We start from the raw sequence: 24,192 nt of genomic DNA on the forward strand, positions 1-24,192 counted from the left end.
CCTGTTTAAATAGTGACTCTCAAGCAACCAGAAACTACATTAATCCGGCATCTACCAATCCCAATGGGTGCCAGTTAAATATATATATATATATACTAGTGTTTAAGCCCGTTACATTAACGGGTGCTAAAATAGATGTCTGTTTGTTTTTTTTTGTCTCTCTCTCTCCTTGGATGCTGTCTGTCTGTCATTCTTTATGTCTGTGTCTCTCCCTGGCCCCCTGTCTGTTTATCTTTCTTTCTGTCTGTCATTCTTTCTTTCTCTCTCCTTGTCCGCTGTTTGTCTGTTTTGTTTTGTTTTTTTCTTTCTGTCTCCCTCTCTCTCTCTCCTTGGATGCTGGCTGTCTATCTGTCTCTCTGGCCCTCTGTCTGTCTGTCTGTCATTCTTTCTTTCTCTCTCTCTCCTTGGCTACTGTCTGTCTGTATTTCTTTCTGTCATTCTTTCTTTCACTCTCTCTCTCCTTGTCCGCTATCTGGTTTTTTTTTCCTTTTTCTCTCTCTCCTTGGACACTGGCTGACTGTATGTCTTTTTTTCTTTGTCTCTCTCTCCTTGGCTGCTGTCTGTCTGTCTTTCTTTCTGTCTGTCTCTCTCCCTGGCCCCTTGTCTGCCTGTCTGACTGACTGTCTCTCCTTGGTCCCCTTCTGTATTTCCCTCCCAGAGCAAAACTGTCTGCCCCCAAGCACACTCCTCCCCCCATAGCAGCCCCCTTTCCCTCTCTCTGACTGTCTCTCCGTGGCCCCCTTCTGTCTTTCCCCCCCAGAGCAACTTTTCTGTTAGTCTGTCAATGTCCCGTCTGTTTGGCTCCCTGTCCTTCTGTGTCTTTTACTGCCACCTTTTCTGTCAGTCCCGTCTGTTTGGACCCTGTCCGTGTGTGTGGAGATGTCAGGGGGATGTCGGAGGAATATTAGGGATCTTACGGGGATTGCGTGCCTTCTCCCACTTACCTTTTTTTAAAATCAAACAGCAATCGCGGCAACCAGCACATAATAGCCGCTGCTGGGAGAAGAAAATGGACCACGCGTTGTAAGCGCCGCACTCGCGCACACTTTACCAACTTATTTTTCTACTATAATTTCTCTGCCCACCATGGAGCTACGGAACGCATGGAGCCACCAGATTAGAAGTGCACATGCGCGCTAAGGGAATTATTATTATTGATATATATATATATAGAGAGAGATATAGATAGATAGATAGATATACACTAGTATTTTAGCCCGTTACATTAACGGGTGCTAGAATATATGTCTGTCTGTCTTTATTTCTGTTTCTCTCTCTGTCCCGCTGTCTTTCTTTCTGTCTGTCTCTCTCCCTGGCCCCCTTTGTCTGTCTGTCTTTCTGTGTCTCTCCCTGTCCCTGTGTCTTTCTTCTTTTCTTTCTGTCTCCCTTCCTCCCGCTGGTGCTAGAATATATGTCTGTCTGTCTTTCTGTCTCTCTTCCTCTCGCTGTCTTTCTTTCTGTCTCTCTCCTTCCCTGGCCCCCTTTGTCTGTCTATCTTTCTGTCTCTCTCCCTGCCCCTGTCCCTGTGTCTTTCTTCCTATCTCCTTCCTACTTTTACTGACTGGCTTTCCATTAAAACTCCCCATAGGTGTCTTTTAAGTTAAAAATAAACTTCGTCCCGGCCTGTAGATCAGGGGTTTCTCGGGCTGACCGCCACCCGCTGCTGGTGGCTCCGTGCTTGCTTGCCGCAGCCTGCAGTTGCTGGCAGCCGACAGCCGCCGCGGCCGACAACCGCCTCAGGGGAAGAGAGAAAAAGAGAGAGAGATTCACGCGCATGCGCACTCCTACCTGCGGTGCCCTATAGCGCATGGGAAACGGGAGCGCGCAGGTGGGAGTGCGCATGCGCGGCTTAGGGTTTTATTATATTAGATTTATGTTTCACATTATCTTAATTTTCTAAGCAGATCACTAATACAAACAAAAGTTGTAACATACCAGTTCTATAAATTGGCATCTCCATTTTAGCACACAAATGCCAAGCACCGGATGCCAATTTTATAACAGCATTTGTGTGCCAAGGTACCATTACAGAATGCTCGCATAAGTTGGCATGGGTGCATCTATGTTTAGGCGCTACCATTGGTACCATTTCAATAGCAGATGTAAATAAGCATGCCTACACACACCATGCGATATGTGTTTTATTTTGGTTTTTCATGTAAATCTTTATTCATTTTCAGAGCTTATACAAAGTGCAAACAAATATACAGTGGAACCTTGGTTTACGAGCATAATTCGTTCCAGAAGCATGCTCGTAAACCAATTTACTCGTATATCAAAGCGAATTTCCCCACAGAAAGTAAGGGAAACTCGCTTGATTCATTCTACCTCCCATCCCCCCCCCCGACCACCGGCGCTGCTCTACCCCACCCCACCACATCCCCAAAAGACCACCCACCCCCAAGGCCACTGGTTTGCTTCCACATCTCCCCCCCACGAATCGGCATGGCCCCCCCACCCGCAAACGCTGCCATCCCCACGAACTGGCATCGCCCCCCTCCACGCGAACTGGCATCCCCCGCCCGCCCAAACTGAAAGCTTACCCCCCAATGTGGCACCAGTACGCAGCACCAACCCACAGGAGGTGCCGGTGCCCGAAGATCGTGCCTCTCCTCCAATTGGGCCTTGAGCGTCTGCCTCACCCCATTATGTCCCCAGCCCTGCCCCTTCAAAACCTCATCTTCTCCGACCTCCGGGCCGTGTCCAGAGGACCTCTGATCATGCGTAGATGCGTGTGACATCACTTTCCAGGAGGAGCTCTTCTTCTAGTCAGCCTGTTATACCCACTGGAATCAGTGCTGAAGATCTCATAATGTATCAGGATGATTCAGTCAGAAATCCGGAAAATAAGTAACTACATCTCGGAATCTGACTTCACCCATCTTCTCTGTGCCTTCGTCCTCTCCCGCATGGACTACTGCAAAGCACTGTTCAATGGTCTCAGCAAAGAATATACACCATCTCCAACGTGTCCAAAATGCAGCAATAAGACTTCTAAAGATCCTTCATACCTACAACCCTGTCTCCCAGGCTCTTTCATCAGCTCACTGGCTACCAATAGCCAAACACTACATCTTTAAGGGCTTGATGCGAGCATACAAATCCCTGCCAGGCTACATGTCAACCAAACTTACTCCATATGTACCGAACAGACCACTCCGCTCCAGGAAGAAACACGCCTCCATACACCCCCAGACCATGCCCTTCAACTACAGAACACCAGACAATCCTACTCCCATTTCCTACCAAACTGCTGGAACCGACTACTCTCATAGTTCAGATCCCTCGAAGGGCTCCTGGAATTTACAAAAGCAATAAAAACACACCTCTTCAACCAATCTCATGCCTACTACCGTATGTTTATAAAAAGAAAATGTATACTGGAACTTGACCCTCTCTATACATGGCATACTAGAACATTCACATTGCATCATAAACATGATCTATTGTAACCGTTTGGACCAGGACTGCCCAATTCCGGTCCTAGAGATCTTCTGGCAGGCCAGGTTTTCAGGATATCCACAATGAATGTGCATGAGAGAGATTTGCCTGCACTGCCTTCTTGGTATGCAAATCTCTCTCATGCATGTTCATTGTGGATATCCTGAAAACCTGGCCTGCCAGAAGATCTCGAGGACCAGAATTGGGCAGCCCTGGTTTATACTATATATTATGTATGTTTAACCTATAAGCCATTCTGAGCTTGATGGGGGAGAACGGGATAGAAAACAAAATAAATAAATCATCCGCGCATGCTCAGAAGCCCTCCAGACACAGCTGGGAGGTTGGGGCTTTCCAAAACCTGGACAAACTATCGGGTTTTGGAAAGTCCATCCAAGAACCCAGACAGTCCTCTAAAAAGAGGGTATGTCTAGGTTTTCCCAGACGTCTGGTAACCCTCATCTAGCCCAATAGCACTTAGGCACTAATTTATGGTTTGTAATAAAAATCTGATCTATAATTTGCAAAGTTTATTTCATTTTGACCATTTTGTAATATGTGAACACAGGAGACCAGTGGTAGGCAATCAAGGAGGAATTAAGGGGGGCCTCTGAGCTCCTCCTCCTTTTCTGCTAATCCTCCAAACCAGTCAAACAAAATAAATTATCCAGACATTTAAGATAAGGTTAGAGAGTACTCTAGCATGGCCATTATTTAATGTTGCATTATATGAGCAGTTGGTTGATGGGCTGACAGAGCATGGCAGCTGCTAAAGACCACACAGCCTGTCCAATTTTTATGTAAGACTTTCTCTCTCTTGCTGCAGAATCTGCCCTTGAATGCAGCAAGTAACTGGAAGCTGTAACTGTTCCAATCTCATTAACACCCCCCTCCCCTTTTACTAAGCTGCAGTAGAGAAAATTGTGATTGATGCACAACAGAATGGGAAAACTGTCTTCTTAAGGCAGTGGGTCCTGGCTAATAAATAAGACTGCTGGCATAGCCTTACACATGGAAGAAAATACTGGCATAGCCTTACACAATGAAGAAAATATCTGAGTTTTACTTCCATTGCTTTCAATGGAAGTAAAACCCAGATATCTCAATCCGTCCTCCTTTTTCTGGAGACATATGGTAAACCTACCCTTACCCCCTTTATCCTCATCAGTTCCTGTATCTCTAGGGTTAACATATAGCTCCTGAAAAAGGAAGGATTGAGACATCCGGGTTTTACTCCCATTGCTTTCAATAAAAGTAAAATCCAAATGTCTTAATCTGTCCTCCTTACTTCCATTGCTTTCGGTGGAAGTAAAACCCGGATGTCTCAATCCATTCTCCTTTTTTCTGGAGCCATATGGTAACCCTACTTGAGCCTGTGCCAAAACAGCAATCTCACATTTTATTATATTATATAGATCTGAGAAGTTCTTGTCCCTTTGCAGAAATGTATGCCTCTCCTAAAGCATAGCTCTGTGAGCTCTCGTATTTCTATGCTCGGTATTTAATGCTGGCCAGCTGTGTGAGATGTAAGGTGACGAGCTGTCAACAAACATGACTGTGATATAGGTCTAGACAGAAATGCATTAGACCCCTTTACATAAACCTTGGCAGCTCTTCTCCACTAATAAAAGGTTGTTTGGCTGGTCCACAGAAAACACAGAGCAGTAGCAGTAGTAGGACACACCTCTAGCAGGAACTTTAACTTGACATCCTCTGACTTTGAGCTGAGGAGGGGGATGCTAACTTAAACATAAACATAAAATCAATTTTTAGACCACATAACCAAAAAAGTTTTATGCGGTTCACAAAAGATTATTTAAATAAAACAGTGGAAAGGAATCAAATTAATATGGAATGCTAAGTACCTAAAAACTTCTGAAATGAAGATAGGAATTGGAAGTCCAGAGTAAACATCTAAGATCTTTGTCGAGTGTTGCTGCCTGATAAGAAAGTGTTCGTTCGTGATACTTTTTAAATTTGCAACCCTTAACTGATGGGAATACAAAAAAAGCATGTATTCTTTGTGGATTTTTCTGTGTAGCAGTGGCGAAAAGATCTATTAAGTAGGATGGAGCTTGTCAGACAGCAACTTTATAATACATACACCCCAATTTAAAGATGATGCGTGCTTCTATTGGCAACCATTACAACTCTCTATAAAAAGGAGTTACATGGTCAAACTTCTTTAATCTGTATATGAGTCTATGTGGCATTTTGAATAATTTGCAATCATAGAGTATTTTTCTTGAGACCTGCGAGATATACTATGTTACATTAGTCAGTCCAGGTGACTCAGTACCAGGGACTAGACAAGCAACTTGAAAGTCGAGATGTCAAAATACGCTCCGAGGGTGCACAGTTTCCACAGCATGTGGAATCCTTTGCGAACTACTGTGTCTACTTGATTCTTCATGGTTAAATTTTGGTTCAAGAATGACTCCTAAAATTTTAATGGAAGAGTGAATCAGGTATTGGGTAATGTTTAAGATTATAGATGGTTCAGGTAATATCTGTCGAGGAGAGGCGAAGAAAAATTTTGTCTTTTCAGTATTTAATTTCAACTTAAATTCCCACATCCATGTTTCAGTCATACTGAGTACCTAATTAAGATAGGTATTCAGTGGCTCCGATGCATAGGTATCACTTCATATTTTGTTATTTTATTTACGAACCTGTACATCTATGCATTCAAGTGAATTCATAATGCAAACACATTACTTTATCTAGAATCTCAAGATACCTTCTTTTGAGCATGTGTGTAGTCTGGGAGTGATTCTAGACTAGACCTCGACGATGAAATTGTAGATGAAGGTGACAATGGATTGTTGTTATAAGTTGTATTTGTTGTACAGATGAAAGACTATGTTGCTTCCCAAGGACTTTTTGAATGGTGTGACAATGTTTGGCTCTAACAAACTTGATTTCTGCAATTCAGTTTACTTGAGTCTGTATACATCTGCTTTACAATCCTTGCAAATGGTACAGAATACTGCTGTGGGGGTCTGTGACTGGTCTCCATTTCTGTCACTCTTCAACTGAAGCAGCTACATTGGCTGCCAATTGAATTTTGAATTTGATTTAAGATCTTACTGCTGATACCTAGAGTACTGAAGCAAGATGTACCTTACTATTTCAGTCTAATTTGTCAGGGTTATGTTCTGGGTAGAATGCTGTGATCTAGAGATATTAGGTTGTCGAGGATATCAGATTTTTAATACGGTACAATTGGAACAGATTAGAAGAGGTGCAGTATCAATAGCTGGGCCTTGGTTGTAGAATGCCTGTCCAGTACAGTTTAGAACAGTGGTCTCCAACCCTGTCCTGGAGGACCACCAGGCAAATCGGAGTTTCAGGCTAGCCCTAATGAATATGCATGGAGCAGATTTGCATGCCTGTCACTTCCGTTATATGCAAATCTCTCTCATGCATATTCATTAGGGCTAACCTGAAAACCCGATTGGCCTGATGGTCCTCCAGGACAGGGTTGGGAACCACTGGTTTAGAATGATACAGGCGATGACATCTTTTAACTTATCTGTTTGAGCAAGTTTTTGATATTGGGTGTGGAATATTGCTACGATTTGGGTTTCTTCCAGGTGCTTGTAACCTGGATGAGCCAGTAAGAAACTTGGGTACTAGGCTAGATGGACCATTGGTCTGACCCAGTATGGCTATTCTTACGTTTTATAATTATGGCTTGTTTACTAGGGGTGATATTTGTGTTATTGTGTTTGCATTTTGTTGATGATACATTAAGTATAATTAGCTTGTAAGCTGCCTTGTTGGGATGAATAAATAAATGGCAGGACATGATTTCTTGTTAGATCCCAATATATGAACTGTCCATTCTTATTTCTGTTTTAATTAGTTAGAGGTCTGTTTGACTAAAGGGTTTCTCCAATATATGGGGTATTTTTCTAAAGCTCAGAGAAAACAGGAGATCCCTCCTTCCCGAATTGTGGAAGGCAAAGTAACAAACAAAGAAGTTGACTGGTTAGTGCTCAATCTCCTTTATTGGATAATATAACACTAACTCAACATGATCGTGCTTCGGCCTAAAAAAGCCTGTCTCAGGAGTCTGATTTTGTGAACTGAGGAGATGCACAAAGGTGTAACACTTCTCTTTTAGTCTTTAAAAAGACTTTTATTTGTTCGCCTGTTGGCAAAAAAAATGTGGTTGATGAAAAAAAGATTCAAAATATCCGCCTTGTAAGCCACATGGAGTACATCTCCTCAGTTCACAAAATCAAACTCCTGAGGCAGGCCTAGGCTGAAACATGATCATGTCAAGTCAGTGTTATATTATCCAATAAAGGAGATTGAGCACCAACCTTCTTTGTTTGTATTTTTCTTAAGGGCATTAATGGAGGAAGTTATCAATTTGGGCTATCATTAAGACAGGTTATTTTACCACAAGTCACGTTATTTTAGCACAGGGTCTTATTGCATAAAATGGGACCTGTGCTAAAATAGCATGATTTGTGGTAAATAACCCATTTTAATGGTAGCCCATGTTGGTAACTTCTCTCCTAAGCAGTTAATGTGGGAATCAACATGTGGTGTTAATGCACATCTGTGCTTACAGGTAACACAGTGGCTTGCACAGTCGGTGTTAGAAAGATGTTTGTCTTGGGCCTCCATTCCAGAAGGAATTCCAAGCCTGCCCCAAACTGAAGGTAGCACAGCCTGCTGGCAGGCTTTGGAGTTCCTTTGTAAACTTCTGTTCTGGGCTGGTGGCTAAACACATAGAGCCACTTAGGGCCAAATTCTTACCTGTTAAATTGTAAGTTAAACTTATTAATGATCTTCATTGCCAAACATTTCTGTCAGTGTGAAAAATCTTTGAAATGTGGTGTTTTTATATTTGTATATGATCTTAGGCCCTAAAATTCTCGCTGTTTGGGAATATTTTTATATTTGAAATAACTTGTTGCTTGGTTCTATTTAACTAAAGTTAACACATATTCAGATAATCCTCTGCCTCTTTGGGGAAACTGATAGTATTTTCAGTGGTCTCCTCGTTATCATACAGGATACACGGCTCTTTCAGGATATGCCGCTCTTTTCATGTTTCTCCTTCCCCCATACAAACTTTTATGCATCCAAGAAAAGTTAACTATATCCATGCCACAGAGGTAAACAAAAAAATGAGATACCCAGGGGTTGTGGGTTCAAACCCCGTTCTGCTCCTTGTGACCTTGGGCAAGTCACTTAATCCTCGATAGCCCCAGGTACGTTAGATAGATTGTGACAGATAGGGAAAATGCTTGAGTACCTGATTGTAAAACCTAAAATCCTAATAAAACTTGAAAACTTGATACTGCTATGATATACCCACCTTGCAAGTTTAATATGTATTTTGTGAGATTTATAGAATTTTATTGGGATTTATTGAAGTCCTTTGCAAGTTTATTATGAGCTTATTGAGTTGATTCTCACGTTGGGTGGCGATAAAATCAGTTAAACAAATAATTTTATATACAGTATTCATCTGCTCTTAGTTCTATTTTGATTGCTATGGACTGGCGGTTTTATTTTTTGTTCTAATCTGCTCTCCAAACTAGTGTCCTGAAATCAGGCTCTGTTCATTCTAATTTGAAATATCATTAGAAATATCACACCCCTATTTTTTTTTTCTCGATGTTTAAATTTTTTTAATTGATTTTATAAAAACATTTTACAACAAGTGTATCAGATTATTAATCAATTAACATTCTTGAAAGCACTTATGTACTGTATGGACATACCAATAATATAAACCCCTCCCCCTTATACATGTGCAATAAATATGACATTACCTATAACCTGCAATTATAATTTATACTGAACTCCGTTCAAAAGATTACCCTTTCCTTAACCCAAACCCATCTTCCCACCCCTAGATGTGCATAAAAACAATAGATTCACTAGGAATTGATACTTCTTTAACTCAAAGAGACATCAGATTTTTCTCAAGAAGCCGCCACTCAGGCAAACTGTCCAAAAGCTCCGGGAGGATCCAATACATCCCTTGACACAAGATACATGCCTGATGGTACCACACCCCTATTGAAAGATATACTTTGGTTACCAATCATTCACTATATCACCTATAAAACTCTTGTCCTGGTGTATGAAACTTACTCCTGAAGGAAGCCCTCTTTTTTTCTCCCGCTCACTGATCCCATTTTGGTCTTACAGAGTTCTTTCTCCTCACAGCAAAACCGACTTCTTGTTCCCTCTTTCTGGGCCTTAACTGACTTAACTCTCTATTTTTTTTACATCCAGGGCTCAGAGCATAGGAACCAATAGCTACTTCGCCTTAAGCTTCTTCCTTCCCTATTGCAATTTAAATCTGGTCTATCTTTTCATTGATGCCTAACAGCTGACCTTGGGGCCTGTGAGGAGTGTATTTGAGTCACATAACTACCTGTTGTGCTTCCCTTCCCCCTCTTTTTTCCTTGATATTGTAGTTATCCCCGCTTCCCTATTGTGCTTGTCTAGTATGTCCGCTCTTTTTTTTTAGATTGTAAAGCCGCTTAGCTACTCCTCTGATGGGTGGGGTAGTAAATCCTCCAATAAACTTAGATTTATTCTGTGGAAACATCGGTGTTCACAGTGCTGGGCAAAATAAGGCACATAGGAGTCAGATATGTGCCAAAGCATGTACATACTATGGTGTATAACTTGTGATGGGGGATAAGGACAGTAGTTTGCTGGACCTTAATCCTCAGCACCGCACCAGCTGAGCGGATTACTGGAGTGACCAAAGTATGATTGCTGACTCAAAAGGAACCCCCCCCAAAAAAAAAAAACAACCCATGCAAAAACGTTAACTTTCTTTATTTCCCCTCACTCAGAGTACTGCAGCAAAATTAAAGTCCAAACGGGTGACTTCACCTGGCACCAAACTGTTCTAAAATCATAAACTCCCAAAATCAAGCAAGAACAACTTTTCCACATGTGAATTGCAAGCTGCTTCAAAAATCACAGTTTATAACACAATCACGTGGCACACTTTCCCCTCTGTATTCCACCAAAATATAGCAGCTGAATACAGTCCCACAAATCTTGGGACTTTTTGAATACCACGGCTTCATGCCAAACTTTATTCACATAAGCTGTATCAAACAGTTCATAGTAAGCTTTCAAATTTAGCTTCTTTAAGTTCCAGGCAAGACGGTGCCCTGCCCTGGACTATTACCGTATTTTCTCGCATATAACGCGCGCGTTATACGTGGTTTTTACAAACCGCGCATACCCTTGCGTGTTATACGCGTGAGCGCGTTGTACAAAATTTTTTTTACATAGTTCCCCCCCCCCCGACGCCCAATTCATCATCCGGAAGGAGCGCTCGCACTCCCAGCCCGAAGGACCGCTCGCACCCCCACCGGAAGAACCGCTCGCACCCCCACAGCCTCCCCCCTCCCCCATGGAGAAGCTGTCTACCTTGTTTCCGGATGCCAGCCCAGCTGCTTCCTCTGCCGGCGGTCCTGCCCCTTCTCAGAGCCCTGTGCTGCGCTGCTTCCTCTTCAGGCGGTCCCGCCCTTTCTCTGATGTCAGAGAAAGGGCGGGACCGCCGGAAGAAAAAGCAGCACAGCAGGGCTCAGAGAAGGGGCAGGACCGTCGGCAGAGGAAACAGCTGGGCTCGCTGGCATCCGGAAACAAGGTAGACAGCTTCTCCATGGGGGAGGGGGGTGAGGCTGTGGGGGTGCGAGCGGTTCTTCGGGTGGGGGTGCGAGCGGTCCTTCGGGGTGGAGGTGCGAGCGGTCCTGCGGGGGGGTGAATCGGACGTCGGGAGGGGGCATCAGGCTTTCAGGGTAGGGACAGAACTTCAAGGAGGAAAGGAGAGTCGGGGCGGGCGAAAACAGAGTCAGGGTCTCCAGAGGAGAGTCGGGGCGGGCGAAAGGAGAGTCGGGCAGCATGCGCGGTATACGGGTGTGCGCGGTATATAAAAATTTATGTACATAAATATGTGTTTTTTGCGCGCTATACCCGTGTGCGTGTTTTACACGGGTGCGCGTTATCTATGTGAAAATACGGTATATGGCTTTACCTTCCTTCCCTTCTCCAAAGGTAAACTGCTACTATCTAGATTCACAAGGCATTTTCTGTGCTTTACTAATTACTATCTCTCTCTCATATGTGCTGTGTGCTTAATTGCTCACCTGGAACCTATGGTTCAGTTATCCACTGAGCCTCAATGATATTTACTGACTCCGTAGGGAAGGGGCAAACCTCCCAAGATTTTGTTCCTCCCATATAAACAAAAACCCTCTAATGAGCTTTGAATCAAGTGTAGGTTTGACTTCTCCAAGCCTTAGCACCGCAAATGGTAGCTGTGAGAACTAGGTAGGAAAGAGTTAACATTCCCCCCCCCCCCCCCAACATACACACACACTGGGCAGTTCTCTTATGTTACTGAGACTGCTCTGGAAATGTTTTAAGTTAATTTCTTATAACACAGCACACACATCAACATTTCCCCACTTACTCGAGAGCTTACAGAGGCACATTTAACATCACTTGTACACACATCAAGTTCTGGCTCAGCTGCTCTTTCCCCAGATACAGATATCATGTCTACTTCTAGGCTTCCTGATACCTGGTTTATGCCCTGGAAAGACTTATCTGCCTGACTGGGTTTGGAAAGTCCTCCTGCCAGGTTTCTTTGGTCAGCTTTTCTCCTTGCAGTAGCTGAAAACTCTAAGGGCATTATGCGAGTGCCCTTTGGATTCTGAGCAGTGCTTGGGAATGGAGCCACTCCTCCCTAGCTTCAGATCTCTCATCGCTTTAACTGCAACTCCAGGTGCAGCTAAGGCTCTCATTTTTTGTCAGGAAGCCTGCTTGCTCTCATTAGAGCCTGTTCTGGTGTGTTTGCAGGTGTCGTTTTTTCCACCCCACCCTCTCTCTCAGTTCTGTCTAAAGCAGGAAATGTAGAATCTGGAAATGGGTTCTGGATAACAGGATTCTCACATAAGGGCAAATAAGCTCTAGGCGCAGGGACACTTTTAACTCCTGTAGCCTTTTGCTTGCACTTAGTAATACTACTGCTGGACTTCTGCTCAGTGACAGGGCATGATACAGACTGAAACTTAGGCATTTTGGTAGTTTCTGGCTTTTCCCTGTCACAAACTGCAAGAGGGTGTTCATTCAGGCCAAGCATGGGCAGGACCATCGGTGTGGTAATAAACAACATGTGCAACTTATAGAATGCTATCGGTTGTGCCTTTAGGTGTTGTAAGTGATCATGGTCACTTCTGTCATACCAAAGCAGCACCTACATGCTGTTATAGAATTGGTGCTTATTGTGCCCCAATGCAGTACCTAATTTCATTTCTGTGCTCTGCTGCTGTCTTTTAAAAGCTCACTCTCTCAGTTTAAACTCGAAGAGGTTAAGCCACTTTCTGAAGGTCACGTGTAGAGTCATGGGAACGCTGTACAAAACATGTGACATAGAACCTAATGGTATTCTAAAAACTGGTGCATTTTCTGTGTTCTGGAAGCTATTTTAGAGTAGTTAAGAAACCCCCCTAAAAACATGAAAATGCTTCCAAGATCAGATTGAGGCAATTGCTGAAGTTTAGCTTTTTGGTGCGAAGAAAGGGGAAGGGTAACGTGTAAAGATGGCTCTCACGAACTGTGCTGTTGTGGCAGTTCATCCTGTTTGGATTGTCTTTTTCATCAGCTTTGTTCGTCTCTCCTTCCTGTCTTTTTCATGGGCCTCCAGTTTGTAACAAAGCCAAGGAGGAGAGCTTGCCTGCAGAGACACCTGCCAAAAAGCATGTTTCATGTTAGAAATATTTACTTTGGAAGAAAATACGACTGCTATTAAACTTTTTTGTAGTGCACTCCCAGAAAGGCTCTGCCTAATGCAAGACTACCTCTACTTCAGGAAGCAGTGAAAGCCTGCTTTTCTTCCGGCCTTTGATGGAAGAAACAACTAACTAGCTTGTCATACACAGAAGGACTAACCAGCAGCATTTACTGCAGTAGGACTTGCTTAAGACATATGCACCTTTTATGACTTCATGTGCAACTTTTCCCTTAAGTTAATCATGCTTAGGGATAGAAGATGTCTGGCTTTACCCAGAGATGTCCTCTTTTTAGAGGACTGTCTGGATGTCCAGATGGTTTCCTGAACTGGAGGGAGTTTGTCCGGGTTTTAGACTCGCTCTCTCCAGTCCAACCCCCAGCCCGGAGTCGGGTAATGCTTTTTTGAGTCTCCCTATCCCCAGTACCTTCTATGGCGCTGCTGCAATTTAAAAACTTTGAGCAGCCGGCAGCGTTAGTGACGTGATCCTCCTGCCTTCACTCTGCAGCGTCCCGCCCACAGGGGAACAGGAAGTGCTGCAGATTGAATGCTTCCGGGGCAGGTCGACAGCAGAAGGATCATATCACTAACGCTGCCAGCTGGCCAAAGTTTATAAATTGCAGCAGCACCAGAGAAGGTACTGGAGACAAGGAAACTCACAAAAGCATTACTTAACTCTGGGGTGGCCTGAGTGGAGAGCTGGAGACAGGCTGTGCGGTGGGGGTGGGGGTGGGGGTGGGGGGGGAGCAGTTTAGGGGTGAGACTAGTGGAGAGGCAGGGGTGGGGCAGGGCATGGCACTGTGGGTGGGACAAGGTGTAGGATAAGGTGGGGCATGAGCAGGGGTGGGGCAGGGGCGTTGTCAGTTGTCCTCTTTTTTTGGCTTAGCAAATATGGTAACCCTAATCATGCTTCTCATGCTAATCATGTTCCTCCTCCACTTCATCCTGTGTTGTCTAGTATATTATTTTAGTATGTTGCATTGACAACAGAAGTAGCACACTATGCCATAATGTGCCATCTGGATGTTTAAGTCATTCTTGCTGTACACCACCTTGAATGAATTTCTTCAAAAAAAGATGGTAAATAAATCCTAATAATTAAATACATTTTATAGAGCTGATAGATGTGTACAGACACACAAAACAGAGACACTCTGCTTCACGGAGCTTACAACCTAGTTGAGTTATCAGTGGGGCGCTCGCAAATCGAATCAACGCTCGGTTTGCTCGTCTTGCAAAACACTCACAAACCGAGGTTTGACTGTATTGTCATTTATAGCTAAAGAGACATATGATCAAGAAACTGTTTTATTTTACTTTTGTGATTATGATAAACATACCGAGGGCCTCAAAGTAGTACCTGGCGGGCCACATGTGGCCCCCGGGCTGCAAGGTTGAGACCACTGCTCTAAATATAGCGAAAATAGTAGTGTGAGCTTACAAAAGTCTTTTTAATCCTAACCTTAGCAAACAACACAAATAATCGATACAGGATACTACATAATTATAATATTCTTAACTTTCTTGGATCTTCAAATCCAATTCTCAGCTTGTCGGGTATCAACCACTTCGTCATCAGTCCATAAGATAAATTATTTATAATGCTTCAAAACTTTCAATATAGTAATTCAAAAGTCAAATTCCACTTACCTTAGTGTATCTTCATGCTCATAAGAACTGCTTCTTATTACACCATTGTTTGATAACAAACGTTACTTCCTAGATGTGATTTCTATGATAATGCTATGTTTTGCCAACGGGAGGCTGCATCAGGGAAGTTCCTCCTAAAACATAAGAATAAATTGTCAGCCTCTCAAAAAAACAACCATCATTATAGATAGAAAACCATCAAACATAGATAGAAAACATTCTTTACAATTGCAATTTCATTCAGCTCACTTTGCCATTCCATAGTTATTTGCAAATTGCAATCCAAAATGACTCCAGCATCTGATGTCACATTTAAAGGTCCTCAAACCAATTATCAGGTAGTTATCTCATTCTAAATCAAGGCCATCCACTCCAATTCTTCATTCAACCCACTAAGGGTAACTGTTTGCAGGTCTTATACCCATCTCTACTCTTTATAATTTAAGATCTTTTTTTATGATTGGTTCAAGGACCTTTGAATGTGATGTCAGACGCTGGTGGATTTATTTTGCAGCCTCTTCATCCCACCCCGCTTTGCCTTCTCAACCCCCAAGCCGACATTGTCAAATGTAAACAAAACAAACATTGTTAGGTTCTAGCTCGCGCTTGCTGTCAGCTTTGGCAGGATACACATTTCCAATCTGAAGTATTGTAATCACAAAATAGAAAATAAAATTATTTTTCTACTTTTTGTTGTCTGGTCATTTTAGTATTCAAATCACGTTGGTCCCAGGCTATGATTTCTGTTTATCTTCTGTTAACTTGCTTGCCTGGGTTTCCTGCCCATTTGAAATTTTCTTCTTTCTCCGTGCTCACCATCCATCTCTGTACCTTCCCTTCTTTCTCCTCCTCCCTGTAGGTCCAGCACCCCCCAAGGGTCAGCACTCCCTCCCAAGGGTCCAGCACCCCATCCACCCCATGTGGCCTGCTCCCTCTATCTTCCCTGTCCTCTAGCTCCCTCACCTTATCTGGTCATCGCCCTCTCTCTCTTCCCACCAACTCAAGCCTCAGCCAGTCAAATTGCCCCCCTTGCCCCCTGCCGGTCCAGCATCCTCTTCCCTTTCCTCCAACTTCCAGCTCTCTCCCCCGGGTCCATCAGCAGCAGAGGTGGAATGCAGCATCCCTAACGTGACCATTTATTTTTTTCATCAAAAGGGGACATCTATTGTCAGTCCTGCCCCCAATCCCACCCTAGCTACACCCTAATCCTGCCCTAGCCCCACCCCACCCCACCCCAATCCTGCCCTAGCCCTGCCCCCAATCCCTCCCCCAGATTCTTCCTTCCATTCATTTTTCATGTACACATAATATCTTATTAATTCATAATGGTAACCATAAAATTTTTTAAAACTATGAAGCACACTATATGCAGAGAAAATGTTAACTATCATTTATATTTGGGGGGGTTCAAAGATGTCAAGGCAGATGACTTTAAAATATGCAATGTCACCTCAGTAACTATAGAAAAATAGACAAATATAGTGCAAAATATAGACAGCAGATATAAATTCTCAAAACTGACATGTTTTGATCACTAAATTGAAAATAAAATCATTTTTCCTACCTTTGCTGTCTGGTGATTTCATGAGTCTCTGATTGCGTTTCCTTCTGACCTTGCGTATCCTTTCTTTCATTTCTTTCTTTCTGCACTCAGGCCCAGCAATTGTCCCTTTCTATTCCCTCCCTCCCTCCTTCCTTCCTATGTCCTTAGTGCCCCCAGTGCCTCCTTCCCATGCGCTTAGTGTCCCCAGTGCCTCTGTCCTGTGTCCATAGTGCCCCAGTACCTCTGTCCTGTGTCCTTAGTGCCCCAGTGCCTCTGTCCTGTGTTCTTAGTGCCCCCAGTGCCTCCTTCCCATGTCCTTAGTGCCCCCAGTGCCTCTGTCCTGTGTCCTTAGTGCCCCCAGTGCCTCCTTCCTATTCTTTTGCTGGACGCTGTACAGTATTCTTGAATATTTTCATGTCATATAAACTTGTTATCCTTTACATTGATTTCTTATTGTAATATGAAAATTTTTCAATAAAAATTATTTTTTTTAATAAAGACCTATCTCATTTGCACAAGAAATAACATATGTATACAAACTGTAATCATGTAAATAGCAATTTGTGTAGTTCTAGAGAGAACAAGGCCATCCTTGTCACCCCCCCTCCCCTCAAACACCTTGATATTTCTCTAGTGGAGCCTCTTTTCACCCCCTCCATCCCTACACATGCTAAGTGCCAACTCTGCACTGGAGTTTCCCCCCCTAAACTGCCCCCGGATCAACTCTCCAGTCTAACCGCACGACCTGGGGCAGTCAGCTGCTAACAAGCATATCCAGGGGGAAGGAGGCCGCACCTCTGCGCCACCGGCAGCGGCTCCATATTAAGGCCAGAACTCCTCGGCCGCTCAGAGACATGCCGCCGCTGAGCAGGGGGAGAAGGTGACAGGTCCACGACCAGCACTGCTGCTGCCGTCCCTCCTCCTTCGTCTTCTCTTCCTCTGGGCACCCGCCACCTGCTTCTGCCATCCCCGAGCGCCCATCGTCCAGCCCGCTCCAGCTCCCGCTGCTGTTCTGCGGCCAAGAAACACCTAACACCAGCCCTGCCCCCCCTGTTATTTTCAGGCCCGAGGCACATGCCCATCTTTAAATCCGGCCCTGCACAAGCCTCTCTCCGACGTGAAATCTGACATTGGAGAGAAAGCTTCTGGGTCAGCCTCTTACGAAGGAGAGTGCTGCTCCAAGGGGCGGGTTGAGGCGGCACTGGCGAATCCAAGTGCAGGAACAGGAAGAGATCGGGGCAGGATCACGAATAGTGATAGTGGCAGCAGCAGCAGCAGGTAAAGAAAGCTGTGTCTCCAGCTCTTTCAGGGTTTTAAACGGGACGGTCCCGTTCAAAATGGGACGTATGGTCACCTTAAACATTCCCCCCCCCTCCGCATGGGTCCATTAGCAGCAGTGGTGGTGGCAGTGACCCTCCCAAGAGATCCAACAGCAGCAGCAGAGAAAGCAGTACAGCACAACACCCCACCCTACTATTTTCTCGGCCTTCTCAGCACTCGCCGCTGATCCTCATAGGTCTGCTCTTGGGCTTTCCCTCTGCCAGAGTCCTTCCTTCTGATGAAACTTTGCAAAATAGGAAGTTACTTCAGAAGGAAGGACTCTGGTAGAGGAAATGCCCAAGAGCAGGCCTGAATCGGTGAGTACATTGTTTGTTTTTAAACAAACTGAATAGGTGAATCAATTTGAATTGGGCAGCACTATTGTACTATAAAATATTGAGTGGAGTGGAATGGGTAGATGTGAATCACTTGTTTATTATTTCAAAAAAATACAAGGACTAGGAGGCATGCAATTAAGTTACTAAATAGTATATTTAAAACAAATCAGAGAAAATATTTCTTAACTCAACTTGTGTAATTAAACTCTGGAATTCGTTGCCAGAGAATGTGGTAAAAGCAGTTAGCTTAGCAAGGTTTAAAAATAGTTTGTACACATTCATAAGCCATTATTAAGATGAATTTGGAAATATCTAGTGCTTATTCCTGGGATAAGCAACATAAAATCTTTTTTACTTGAAATCTTACTTGTGACCTGGATTGGCCACAGTTGGAAACCAGATACTGGGTTTGATGGGTTCCCAGTATGGCAATGCTTATGTTCTTATGATCACAGGATAGAAATAAAATTCTCTCTTTACACTGGTTTAAAGGTGAATGGCCAGCTTTAAAACAGGTTAAGAATGATTTATCAAAGGTTTTGTCTCTGGTTTCTATTCTTTGCCTCTAGGAAAAAAACTCCATGAATCAGGTTTTTATTTTCTCCCATTCTTATTTTCTGAAGCATGAGGAAAACAAGTTAAAAAGAAATCCAGATGAACTGCAATTAGCAAAGTTCTTGTAAATGGACAGTTGTACCTCCCCCCCCCCCCGTAAAAACATTCACCAGCTGGAGTCACCCCCCACCCCTCTTCAAACTTGGTGTGCACAGAAGGGATGCTCATTTTGTCTGAGTACTGAAAAACTGCCAATGCTCAAGTTAAAGAGCAGAGCACATCTCAGTTTCCATGTAGAATTTGCCAGAATCACATGGAGAAGGTCCAAAGATTTCTTTTCTCTGTTTGTTATTGTGGGTTAGATTTTTACTCTTTCATCCAGTGTGTACTGGTTGAAAAAAGTACCACATTTACTCTAATGCATTTCTCCTGGCGTTCTCTCTGAAGTGGGCCTCTATAAAGGATTCTTTGATTTAGAGTCTTGCAGGTTGAATTATCCTTTCCTTTTTCTTCTCATCAAAACCCTAATGCTCTGCCTCATCCTCAGCAGGCAATGGAATTCAGGCTATTTTCTTATGGGAATTAAAGATTGTCACAGCAAACCTACCCATTCTTTTCTGTAAATCTCAAATTATCTTAAAAGCTCGACAGGAATAATAGCGAATTTTTCAGCTCCAAAGAGGCAGAGTAAAATCTCTTTTCAAAGATGAAAACAAATGTTTTTGACAGTAGGCTAGACTATACATTTTAGGAAAAGACATGGAGGGGAATAATCAAAAGAAACGTCTATCCGATTTGGATGTAGGGCACTAGTTGCAGCGGAAAAATGTCCATTCTCAAAAACTATGTCCAAAATATTTTTTTTTCCCAAAAATCGTCTCTTTGTATGTCTAGGCTTCTGATCATCCAGACCGCCACTATGTCTATCTTTATACCACATTCTTGACCAAAAATTCATCCAAGTCCCAAATGGCTAGAGCAAGACATTTTGGACATGAGTGGCCAGCATTATGATAGACTGGCCACCCAGGCATGGCAACAGAGCAGTGGGGCACCTTACAGGGCACTGCTGTGAACTTCACAAAAAGGGTACCACATAAACATCTCACCAGAACTCCCTTATAGGTTATAGTGAGCCCCCCAAAACCCACTATACCCACCTGTGTACAACCTCAATAGCCCTTATGGCTGCAAGTGGCAACTAAATGGCAATAGAATAAGGTGTTTTTTTTTTGGGGGGGCTCACATTTTCCACCATTAATGCTGTGGTTAGAGTGGCTTATGAGCCTGGGTCCTTCTCTCTATGGTTCACTAGCGCGCTCCCCCCTCCCCCGACTACTTAAGCCACTTCTGTGCAGCTCTACTAGACTTTCCTATGATTCTATGTCAGATGTTGATGTTCTAGAGGTAGGTATGTATGGTTTTATTCCGAACTTTGTGGGGGTGCAACGGGGTCTGTGAACATGGGGAGAGTGTGTGGGGATCTTTGCTTTGTCCTGCAGTGGTTATCTGGTCACTTTGGATACCTATTTGGCTCTATATAAGAACATAAGAACATAAGCAGTGCCTCCGCTGGGTCAGACCAGAGGTCCATCGTGCCCAGCAGTCCGCACACGCGGTGGCCCAACAGGTCCAGGACCTGTGCAGTAATCCTCTATCTATATCCCTCTATCCCCTTTTCCAGCAGGAAATTGTCCAATCCTTTCTTGAACCCCAGTACTGTACTCTGCCCTATTACGTCCTCTGGAAGCGCATTCCAGGTGTCCACCACACGTTGGGTAAAGAAGAACTTCCTAGCATTCGTTTTGAATCTGTCCCCTTTCAACTTTTCCGAGTGCCCTCTTGTTCTTTTATTATTCGAAAGTTTGAAGAATCTGTCCCTCTCTACTCTCTCTATGCCTTTCATGATCTTGTAAGTCTCTATCATATCCCCTCTAAGTCTCCTCTTCTCCAGGGAAAAGAGTCCCAGTTTTTCTAATCTCTCAGCGTATGAAAGGTTTTCTATCCCTTTTATCAGATGTGTCGCTCTTCTCTGAACCCTCTCTAGTAACGCCATATCTTTCTTAAGGTACGGCGACCAATATTGGACGCAGTACTCCAGATGCGGACGCACCATCGCCCGATACAACGGCAGGATAACTTCTTTCATTCTGGTTGTAATACCCTTCTTGATTATACCTAGCATTCTATTTGCCTTCTTAGCAGCCGCTGCGCACTGTGCTGTCGACTTCATTGTCATGTCCACCATTACCCCCAAGTCCCTTTCTTGGGTGCTCTCCTTCAATAATATCCCTCCCATCGTATAGCTGCACCTCGGGTTTCTGCTTCCCACATGTAGTACTTTACATTTCTCAATGTTGAACTTCATCTGCCATCTCGTCGCCCATTCCTCTAGTTTGTTCAAGTCTCTTTGCAATTCTTCGCAGTCCTCTTTAGTCCGAGCTCCTCTAAATAGTTTGGTGTCGTCCGTAAATTTTATTATCTCACACTTCGTCCCTGTTTCTAGATCATATATCTGTCCTTACTTTGTCTAGCTCGCAACATAAGTTTTGCCTTGCAAGTTTCGTCAAACCTTCGATTATCCCTGCAGAACAACTAAGTCTAGGTCGGCCCACATCCTGCCCTAACCACTCCTTCATAGAAACATAGAAACATAGAAGATGACGGCAGAAAACCTTCAGAAAAGCCTCTTTCAGCTCTGGGTATACAGCGGGATTTAGAGGCCTAAAAAGTCCCTGGATACATCTAAAAATCCATTTCAATTATTGGCACGTGGATAACCTGTCTTTTAGGATGACCAAGTGCCGACTTGGGCAGGTTTTCAGACGTGTTTAAGTTTCGATTATGAGCCCCATTCTGTATATCCTAATAAAACTGTACACTAAAGTCTAACAAAAGTGTGCTACTCAATGGGTGTTTTTCTTATTTTTGCTCTAATGGCCATGGTGGTAAACTATAAGATATCTAAAGGGGATGGGACTTGAAATACTGCTTTTCCTGTGTGTGGTTAGGGGCAATGAAGTGTTAAATGACTTGCCCAGAGTCACAAGGAGTTGCAGTGGGAATTGAACGTACAACCTCAGTGTGCTGAGGTAGCTGCTCTAACCACTAGGCTTTTTTTTTCCACTCCTAAGGCATTGATGGTCTTTTGGAGTTCCATTTTGAAACCCAAGCTCACAGTTTCCTACTGTTTTCTTGATATCTTTTCTGTGAGTTCTATTGCATAAACCCCACAGCCTGCTCCTAGTGCTCTCTTGCCAACAGCCTAAATTTATTCCACATGATCTCTTTCAGTAGGCCTTTTCTTCTGTAATCTAGCTTTTCAATATATATTATAATACATAAAACGTACCGTAATGTAGTTCCAGTAGCTTGTTACAAACTCTCTGTCATGGAGACTGTAGAAAGGTACACACTCCTACGGACAACATCATTCTAAGAGCTGAGGGTGCCTATGGGCAAAAAAAGGGCCAAGAGCAAACCAAGAAAAATCTGAATTGTCGTCTTTGAAAAGAATGAGGAAGATAGTTTTCAGGAAAAAGTATAAAACTGAAATTTGTATAAGAGGCAGTAGGATTCTGAAATGGCGTTTGGAATAAATGTGGAGTGGGGATTCTCATGGACCATCCTCAGGGGTGATTCTGAAGGCTACAGAGTTCATTTTTGCGGACCTGAGGGGTAGAGGGAAGGGTTTCTCTTTGAAATCCTCATTAGGAACTCATCTCTCATCTCTTCTCTCTCACAAACTAACCACAACCATAGTGACTTGGTTCAAAAAATGCAGGCCAAATACTGAAATGCCAAGGCCCACATTTTTTTAAACCCCCAGCTGCAGTGTTTGATTATTGCCTTATATTCAGAGCTGCAGAGGACCTGGCGTTTAACTAGTCAGCCATGTCCTTGGATCCTCTGCTCTACTGACTTGCCTTGGAAGGTAGGATTTTTTTTTTCTTCGCAGTAAAGTTGGATCTGGAGTTCTTCTCTAGATCCATCTTTGTTAAGATTAGGGTTACCAAATTTTACTATCATAAAATCCAGACCCATGGCCCTGCTCCCAGGCCTGCCCAGTTTCACCCTGTTCTGCCCCAACCCTGCCCCCCCCCACCTCTTCTTGTGCTCGGAACTGCATTGGAAGGGCATCTGTACATGCACAGATGTGATGCGATGATATCATGCATGCACTCATGCCTGTGACATCAACGGGTTGCCTCTGCATGCGCGCAGATGCCCTCCTGACGCGGTCCCGAGCTGGAAGCTTTTCAAAACCCAGACAAAGTACCGAGTTTTGAAAAACCATCCGGACACCTGGACAGTCCTCTAAAAAGAGGACATGCCCAGGTAAATCCAGTCATCTGGTAACCCTAGTTAAGAAGAAAATGTTATAATGCCTTTGTATTGCTCTATGGTTTGGCTGCACCTCGAATACAGTGTGCAATTGTGGTTTCTGCATATCAAAAAAAGATATACGGTGGAACCTTGGTTTACGAGCATAATTTGTTCCAGAAACATGCTCATAAAGCAAAGTGCTCGTATATCAAAGCGAAAGTAAGGGAAACTCCTCCGAGGCCACTGGCGCTGCTCCACCTCACCCCCCCACCACCGAGGCCACTGGCGTGCTTCCACCCCCCCCCTTCGAGAACTGGCATCGCCCCCCCCCCCACAAACTGGCATTGCCCCCCCACTTGCGAATGCCCCCCCCCCCCGTGTGAACCAGCATCCCCTGCCCTCCCAAACACAAGCCCTTACCTGATCTGGCACCGGCACGCAGCACCAACCCACAGGATGTGCCGGTGCCCGAAGATCCTGCCTCTTGCCTGAGCTGGGCCTTGAGCAAGCGGTGGTAGTGGGGTGAGCGATGCCGGTTTTTGGGGGGAGGGAGCATTAGTGGGCGGGGGTAATGCCATTTCTCGAGGGGGAGCTCGCAAATCGAGTCAACGCTCCGTTTGCAAGGCATGATTTGCTCGAGTGTTTTGCTTGTCTAGCAAAACACGCGCAAACTGCATTACTCGCAAACCGAGGTTAGACTGTAGTGGAATTAGAAAAGATACAAAGAAGGGCGATAAAAAGGAATGGGACAACTTCCCTATGAGGAAAGGCTAAAGCGGCTATGACTCTTCAGTTTGGAGAAGGGAGGGTTCGGGGTGATATGATAGAGGTCTATAAAATATTGAGTGGAGTGGAAAGGGTAGATGTGAATCACTTGTTTACTTTTTCCAAAAATACTAGGACTAGGGGGCATGCGATGAAGCTACTAAGTAGCAGATTTAAAACAAACTGGAGAAAATATTTTTTCACTCAATGTATAATGAAAGTCTGGAATTCATTGCTAGAGAATGTGGTGAAATCAGTTAGCTTAGTGAGGATTAAAAAAATGGTTTGGATAATTTCCTAAAAGAGAAGTCCATAGGCAATTATTAAGAAGGCTTGGGGAAATTCACTTCTTTTTCATAGGATAAGCAGCATAAAATGTGTTTTACTCCTTGGGATCTTGCCAGATACCTATTACCTGGGTTGCCCACTGTTGGAAACAGGATACTGTGCTTGATGGACCA

The 24,192-nt window shown here is 43.9% G+C and overlaps 1 protein-coding gene and 1 long non-coding RNA gene across 6 annotated transcripts in view; one reads left to right on the forward strand and one right to left on the reverse strand.

The window, feature by feature from the left end:
• The window catches only part of LPAR1 (lysophosphatidic acid receptor 1), a 172,131-nt gene that overhangs the window by 91,317 nt on the left and 56,622 nt on the right, over nt 1-24,192 (forward strand). The gene's annotated exons all lie outside the window — the stretch shown is intronic.
• Nucleotides 11,372-17,992, reverse strand: LOC117351302. 3 transcript variants are annotated; one of them, XR_004537383.1, is made up of 3 exons: nt 17,897-17,992; nt 14,885-15,018; nt 11,372-13,192 (listed from the first exon to the last, which is right to left on the reverse strand). It is a non-coding gene; the product is annotated as an uncharacterized LOC117351302 (long non-coding RNA). The 3 variants fall into 3 exon arrangements; XR_004537382.1 differs by lacking the exon at nt 17,897-17,992 and adding an exon at nt 17,223-17,567; XR_004537381.1 differs by lacking the exon at nt 17,897-17,992 and adding an exon at nt 16,449-16,510.

The sequence above is a fragment of the Geotrypetes seraphini genome, chromosome 1 (genome assembly GCF_902459505.1).
Source record: "Geotrypetes seraphini chromosome 1, aGeoSer1.1, whole genome shotgun sequence".
Classification (NCBI taxonomy): domain Eukaryota; kingdom Metazoa; phylum Chordata; class Amphibia; order Gymnophiona; family Dermophiidae; genus Geotrypetes; species Geotrypetes seraphini.